We start from the raw sequence: 7,351 nt of genomic DNA on the forward strand, positions 1-7,351 counted from the left end.
ATGAAGCTCTTTTGCACTTCTATCACGACATAAAACAACTCCAAAATATTCTGCACTTCATAGAGCACTATTGAAGTTTTCATGGCTTCTTTATGAACACCATAAATAATATGTAAGATTACATCATCTGCCAATATCTGACGATAAAATAAGGGTTCTTTGTGCAAAACTCCATGGGGACAACCACCTCAAAACCATGAACTAGCTTCAAACCTGTTGAAACCTTATATGCTACACGAAAGGACCATAATACTGAATCCAACTTTGTGTCCCAATCCTTATGGTTATTAGCAACTGTCTTCTTAAGAATTTGAAGAAAAATATTTTTTAGAACTTTCAACTTGCCCATTTTCCTGAGAGTGGTAAGGGGTAGACTTCTTATGCAGAAACATATGCTTAGAAGTTAGCTCCCTAATCACTTCATTCAAAAAATGTTTAACCCAATCACTTACAACTCTATGGGGCATCCAAAGCAAGTCATGATGTTAGAATACAAAAATTGAGCCACACTTGCTGCTTTGTTATCCCACAAGGCTTTGGCTTCAACCCGCTTAGTACAATAGTCAGTACAAACCAAAATATATTGATTCTTACTCTAATGAGCAGTTGGCTTGATGGGGCCCACAAAATCAATGCCCCACTTTTGAAATGGTTCCAAAGGTAAAACTGGATGATCTTGCATTCGATCCCTAGATTGAGGTTGACCTTCCCTCATATAGGTAATGCATTCCTTGGCATACTAATAATGAGCAACTTTAAGTACAATTGGCCACCACAATCCCACTTGAAGAACCTTCCTAGCTGTAATCTCACTAAAGAAATGTCCTCCAATGAGTTCTGCATGTGCCTCATGTAGAACAATAGGTTGTTCTTGAACAGTTACACATCTTCTTAACACATTATCAATACCCCTCCTATAAAGGACTCCCAAAATAACCTGATAATTCTTGCTCTACAATGCCAACCTTCTACAGTGGTCTCTAGACAAATCCGTAGGCATCACTCCATGAAGCAAAAAATGTAACATTTGATCATAGAAGGAATTGAATTGACTTACTTGAACACTGAATAGCTCTCCATCAAGCAACTGATCATTTATCCCCAATGTAGGGTCCACTGACTCAAGTCTACTAAAAAAAACAGCTACTGCATGCTCTTTGCCTGGTGTATGTACTATTTTGTAGTCAAACTCTTGCAAAAGTAGCATCCACCTTGCCAATCTTCCTGTAAGCTGCGGTTTGTTAATGAGATACAATAAGGCCTGATGATCCACATGAAAAATAACTTGGTTCCCTAACAAGTAATGTTTTTTTGCAATGCAAATATCATTTCGAGAGCTTCCCATTCAATGAAAGTATAGTTTTTCTCAGTTGTTGTAAGCCTTCTACTTGCATAGTAAACATGTCTAAACCAACCTGCAACCCTCTCCTGCACCTACCGCAATGTCAAATGCATCAACAAATACATGGAATGGAATATCCCATTGTGGTGGTTGCAGAATTGGTGCTAGTACCAACATCTTCTTCAATATAGCAAAAGCTTTATCCTGATCATACCTCCAAACAACCTGAACTCCCTTCTTAGTAAGTAATGTAAGTGGACCACAAATATGGGCTAGATACCTCAAATACCTGTTATGCCATTTGACCTACCCCAAAAAATGCATCACTTCTTGAACTGTTGTAGGTACAACCTTCTGAATTGCTTGAATTTTCCTTACATCAATAGCCATACCATCTTTTGAAATGATATGTCCCAAAAGAGCTCCTCTTTTGGCAGCAAAAACAAATTTTAAAGGATTAAGTGACATGCCAAATTGATGGCATCTTTCAAAACAAAGTCTAAGATGTTGCAAATGATCCGCTTTCTTGCCAAATACACAAAAACCATCTATGAAAACCCTCATAAAATATGTAAGATAGGGGTCAAAGGTTTTATGAGCTGCACCTTGAAATTCTGGAGGTCCAATCTTTAAACCAAAATTCATTACAGTACTTACAAAAGCCTCCCATTCTGTTATAAATGTTGTCTTGTCCATATCATCCGGATGCATGCAGATCTAATTATAGCCAGAGAAACCATCTAGAAAACTATATATCTCATGGCCCGCTACATCATCCAATAAAGAATCTGTGAATAGAAGAGGAAATGGATCAATGAATGTTTCTAGTCCACACAAACCTGTATCTTGCCATTCTTTTTAGGCACCACCACAATCAATGACAACCAATTCTGTTCATAAACAGGTTTGATAAAACCAACTCGAAGGAGTTTGTCAATCTCTTCCTTCACCTGCTTAGTATAATGGGGATTCATACAGTACCGTTTTTGCATAATGTGCTTTGCATCTACCTTTAAGTTAATTCTATGCTGACACACCCTTGGATCAAATCCCTTCATGTTAGTATATTCCCAAGCAAAGATTCTCTAAAAGTCCTTGCACAAATTAATTCATTGCTGCTTGAAGTCTTCCTCAACAAAAATACTAACCTTTATCTATTTAGAACCTGTTTCAGCTTCCAAATACACCTCCTAGACATCATCCTCAAAGACTCTAGCTAACTTGTTTATAGTATGCTCATATTTTAGCTCTGCATGTATAATAGCTTGCTGGCTTGCTTTGTCTAGATCCTCCTCTGCCTCTAAAGAAGGCTTCTTTTGATCTTTAAGGCTTTCCAAATTAATGTCTAGCATTGCTTTCCACAACCAAATTACTACTTTGCTATATGAAATCACTACTCTACTCTATAAAGCCATTGTTTTGCTTCATGGGGCAACTGTTTTGCTGAATAAAATTACTCTGCTCTGCATGGGTTAAGTGTGTTGTTCTGTGGGTAAAACCACTTCTGATGATGATATTACTGGAAATACACTATACTGGGACAAAATATTTTTAGTATCCACTTCAAAGAATGCTACAATTGTAGGATTAGCTTGCAAAAAAATTTCCTCCTCATCACCTTCAATCTCAGGTGCAACATTAATTGTTTGAGCAACTAACAGACAATACTTGGGCTTCAAAACCACTTGATTAATTATAGACAACTTGACCTCATTACTTCCATGAGGAATGATTGTTGTATTTGAACCCCAATCCTGCTTCAACTTGGCTAATCTAAACCAACGTCTCCCCAACAGCATATTATATGAATCCCCTAAACCTTCCATGTGGAGAACAACAAAACTAACCTTAAACTTCAACCCGGCTACGCGAATAATCTGATTCTGTAATATTCCCAATGGTTGAATTCTTCTTTGATTTGCCATTTTAACCTGAAATGGTGCTACCACAAGTCCTTGCAATTTATGTGCCAAATACATTTCTTCTAGAAAAATGTTAACTCTTGAACCTCCATCCCAAAGACATCATCAAACTTGCTACCCAAGTATTCAACTTGAATAGTCGGAACCTTGTAATCTACCACCTCCATCTATGTGGGAATCACCACTTGACATTCTGAGGTCTGTTCCCTATCTATAACATAAATTTTCAACACTTTATCCTGATTTGGCATAATCTTAGCTAGAAGCTTTTCCTTAAATCTTGGAATTAAATCAAGGATTTGTTCCAAAGTTAGCTGTAAATGAAGACTTAGTTAGTGCAGCAAACAACTCATGGGAACCATGCAATGCCTCGTACGGGTCCAAACTTTGAGGCTACATACTAAATTTCATTCGTTTCATAAACATATCTTGCTAATTTTCCTCATGAAGCAGTTGACTATCTTGAACTTCATGAGGCAATTTTGTAGCTTTAAGCTGTTTTGAGTGTTGCTTCTTTTGCAACTTCATGACTTCATTGGAGGCCGCTTCCCTAGCCTTTTCCTGATCTTCACAATTAATCTTTTGCTTGCTTTTTCCCTAGTAATGGCCAAAACTAATATCTCATCCAGAAAATCTTCCATAACTATGCAATTTGAGCAATCATAGCCCACCTACGGGTCAAAACCATGCTTACTTACATTTAAAACACCCTTGCCTAGCACTTCTTTCTGTAACACTTCTTGACCTTGTTGGTTCAGCTGATGGCTTACTGCCTGGCTCTCCATGACTTCTGCAAGTAACTCTACAAGGACTACTGTTGCTACGGGTGCTGGCAGTTGTTGTCCACGGGGTAGTCTTGCCGGTTGCATTTCTTGCTGCTCCATGGTTTGCATTCCCCTTTCAACCCTAGGGCATACCCATAATTCACATTTAGGTCCTGATATATGTCCCTGCCTGCCACAGTAGTAGCAAGGCCCTCACTGCCTCTACTGAACATTATTCCACTGCCGTGGCTGGTCATTACCCCATTGCGTAAGTGGCTAACCTTTTCTTCCAAGGCCTCTAAATCCTCTCTACTATACCATTTTTGGTGCAATTTGATTTACCAGTGCCACTATAGGTGCTGTGTGTTGTCTTGTATTCTGCACTACTGTGTTGTACTAGCATTCTCTAGCTTCGTGGCCAACTTTCTGACATATACTACATGACTTCACATTCCTAAAAATGGTCATTACTCCCATCTCCAATAGATGCTTCTTGATTTTCCTTTCCAATCTTTTTTCCAAGGTTTTGTCCTCTTTCTCTTTCCCCTTCTGCTTACCCTTAGAAGAACTCTTATCCTTCTTAGATTTCTTTTTATGCCATCTTTGCCTTCTTTTACTCCTTTCATCATCCAAATCACTTGATTCAAAATCTATCTCAGAACCTGATGAGGTATCCTCATCATCAGTACTATCAACTAAATTAGAATCTTTTGCATCAAAATCTAAAGAATCCCGATTACTCTTCTAAATCTTAGATTTACTCATACCAAGCCTTTTTTCCACTCTTTGTGATGCTTCAGTTGATGCATCAATGGTATTATTATTTCCCACCTTTGCATTAGCAATGGCTCCCGGAATACCCTTATCCAACCCCTTAACAAAGTATGAGTACTGTAAATCCAATGAAGGCCTATCTTGTTGATTCAACCTATTCACTAGGTTCTTGAATTTTTGGGCATACTCCTGCACTAACATATTCTTTTGCTTGATTTGCTTCAACTTTTTTAAAACATCCTTAGTAGTCTTATATTTTGTAAATCTTCTTTAAAAAGTATTCTTAAGATTATTGCTTAAAAAAACATTCTTAAGATTATCATATGTAGTGAAGTGTCCAGCATCATAGGTATTATACCAATCCATAGCTTTGCTTTTAAAAGTCGCCGCAAACTGCTATAGTTTAACTTGATCCCCAAACATATTATGGAAGCCACTAGCCACCTAACGTGTCTAAAACTGTGCAACATGACAATCGGGATCTTCTTTCTTTTTACCAGAGAACTTAGATGCCCTAACCTTAGGGTTAAGTGGTGGATTAGGATTCATAGCTCTTGACTTCTTCCTCTTTATCGGAGGCAAGGGATCAAAAGTAAGAGATTTTTGTTGTAATTACTCTACTCCTCAATAAAACGGTACTTCCTAACACTAAATGCTGCAATCTTTCTATTGCTCTATTAGGAGGAGTTGAAAAATAATCCAATGTAGGTATTCCATTTTCCTCGTCAATGGGACTTGAAGGAGATTCATTAGATGTGGCAAGAGAATGATATGTTGTAATGGTACCAACAGAGGTACCAATATCCTAGACCTCTTCTCCAAAAGATGGAAATTCCTCCTCATCCAAGGTGTCAATTCCTCCTGGTTCCCCACCGTCATTCCACAATAATTCCTACTGTTGTCCTGCCAATAACTCCCTTAATTCTCTAGATTTTCTTCGGGTTAGAATGACATTTGATGGGTATGGGTAATTCTCTGACATATATGCAGAAATGCAAAGTTAAACCTTTATTTGGATCATGTTTCTTCAAGCAGTCTACCACCACTCCAAGAAGCAACTAGATTTTCAGGTATATATCATCAAAGAAAAATATTTTGACTATGCTTTAACATCTAGAAATAGAGAATAGAATAAGGAGAGTTGAATTATCTTGGCTCTGATTTTGCATTACTGCTTCCAATAAAATTCTGCTTCATATAGAAATTACTTCATGCAAGAAACTACTTCATGCAACAACCTCTGCTTCATGCAAAAAATTCAAATTTTTGGCCTCAAACAAAGTCGTTTTTTATTGGGTCTTCCACCACATGATCAGGAAAAGAATGACACGGTCTGTATGTAGAAAACCTTTGAGCTCCATTCAAGAAATTCAATTTTCATCCATAAAACAAGGTCGTTTTTGAAAAATCTTCAAACCAAAGGTTCAAGATGACGGTGGTAGGATTGCCAAAGTGTTGCTACCCTATGTATGCAGAATACATAACATGATAGAGAATGCTTCATGGGGTAAATACTTCATATCGCATCAAAAAACCATAGAAACTCAGAACTAACCATATAGAAGCATAGACATACTATATTCAGCACTACAGATCAAAAAATGAGAAGTGCAATACACAAAACATGTTGTAAATGAGACAAAGACACCATAGATTATGGCTCCAACTACTAGCATACATCATGCGTAGACATCACATATGACCAGATTGATGAGAAGATTACACAAAATGCCTCATTAGGTCACGTTTTTGCAACTGCCTCAAAACTACACTTCATAAGACATGTGAACTTCATGAGACAAATAGAGGCTGCCTCACACATAAGACTAACATAACTAAGGTCCAACCATAGGGCATAATACATGATCCATAAAGTGTGAGACCATGAACATGACTAACATTCACCAAGCGTCTTTGAGCCTAATACGGAGCTTCCAAAACTGCAAGAGACTCCATATGACTTAAATCAATTATTAAAATCACTATTGATGATTTGAGTAAGTTGAAATTTGCAAAAGACCAAGCTTTCAAGCTTTGACTATGGCTACCAGCAGCAGGATGCCGATTTAGGGTTTTACTCTGTGTGAGCAATAGGGATAGAATTAGTCCAAATCCTTTTAGGATTAGAAGGCTCACTTGAGGGTCTATCAAAACCCCATGATAGTTGCTAGCATTGCATCACTGCTATATATCGTGCCAGGTCACTGAACATCACGCTACCTAGATTGTGCTTGTTTTGCATTTTTGTGCAAATGCCGGCCTGATATGCCTCCAATATCCAGGTTTGACTCAACATGCTAATGCGGCTTGAGCTAGCGAAGAAGTTCCCATAAGAAATTAGGAGCTGATATGGCCTCCTTTGCTCATAGTAACTCCTCCAATGGAGGTAGGTGTTGGTTGGCTATGGAGGTTGAAAGACCAAGATGGGGAAATGAGGCTTTTCTTGTGCACTTAGTGAGAAAGGGAGTTGAGAGAAGCCTGCTGGATTAGAGATGGCTTTGATACCATGTTGAAATATTAGAGTGAGAGCAAGAGAGTGTGCACAAGAG

This window comes from Lygodium microphyllum, chromosome 28 (genome assembly GCF_053477565.2).
Source record: "Lygodium microphyllum isolate KBCC chromosome 28, Lygodium_microphyllum_v1.1.10, whole genome shotgun sequence".
Taxonomy (NCBI): domain Eukaryota; kingdom Viridiplantae; phylum Streptophyta; class Polypodiopsida; order Schizaeales; family Lygodiaceae; genus Lygodium; species Lygodium microphyllum.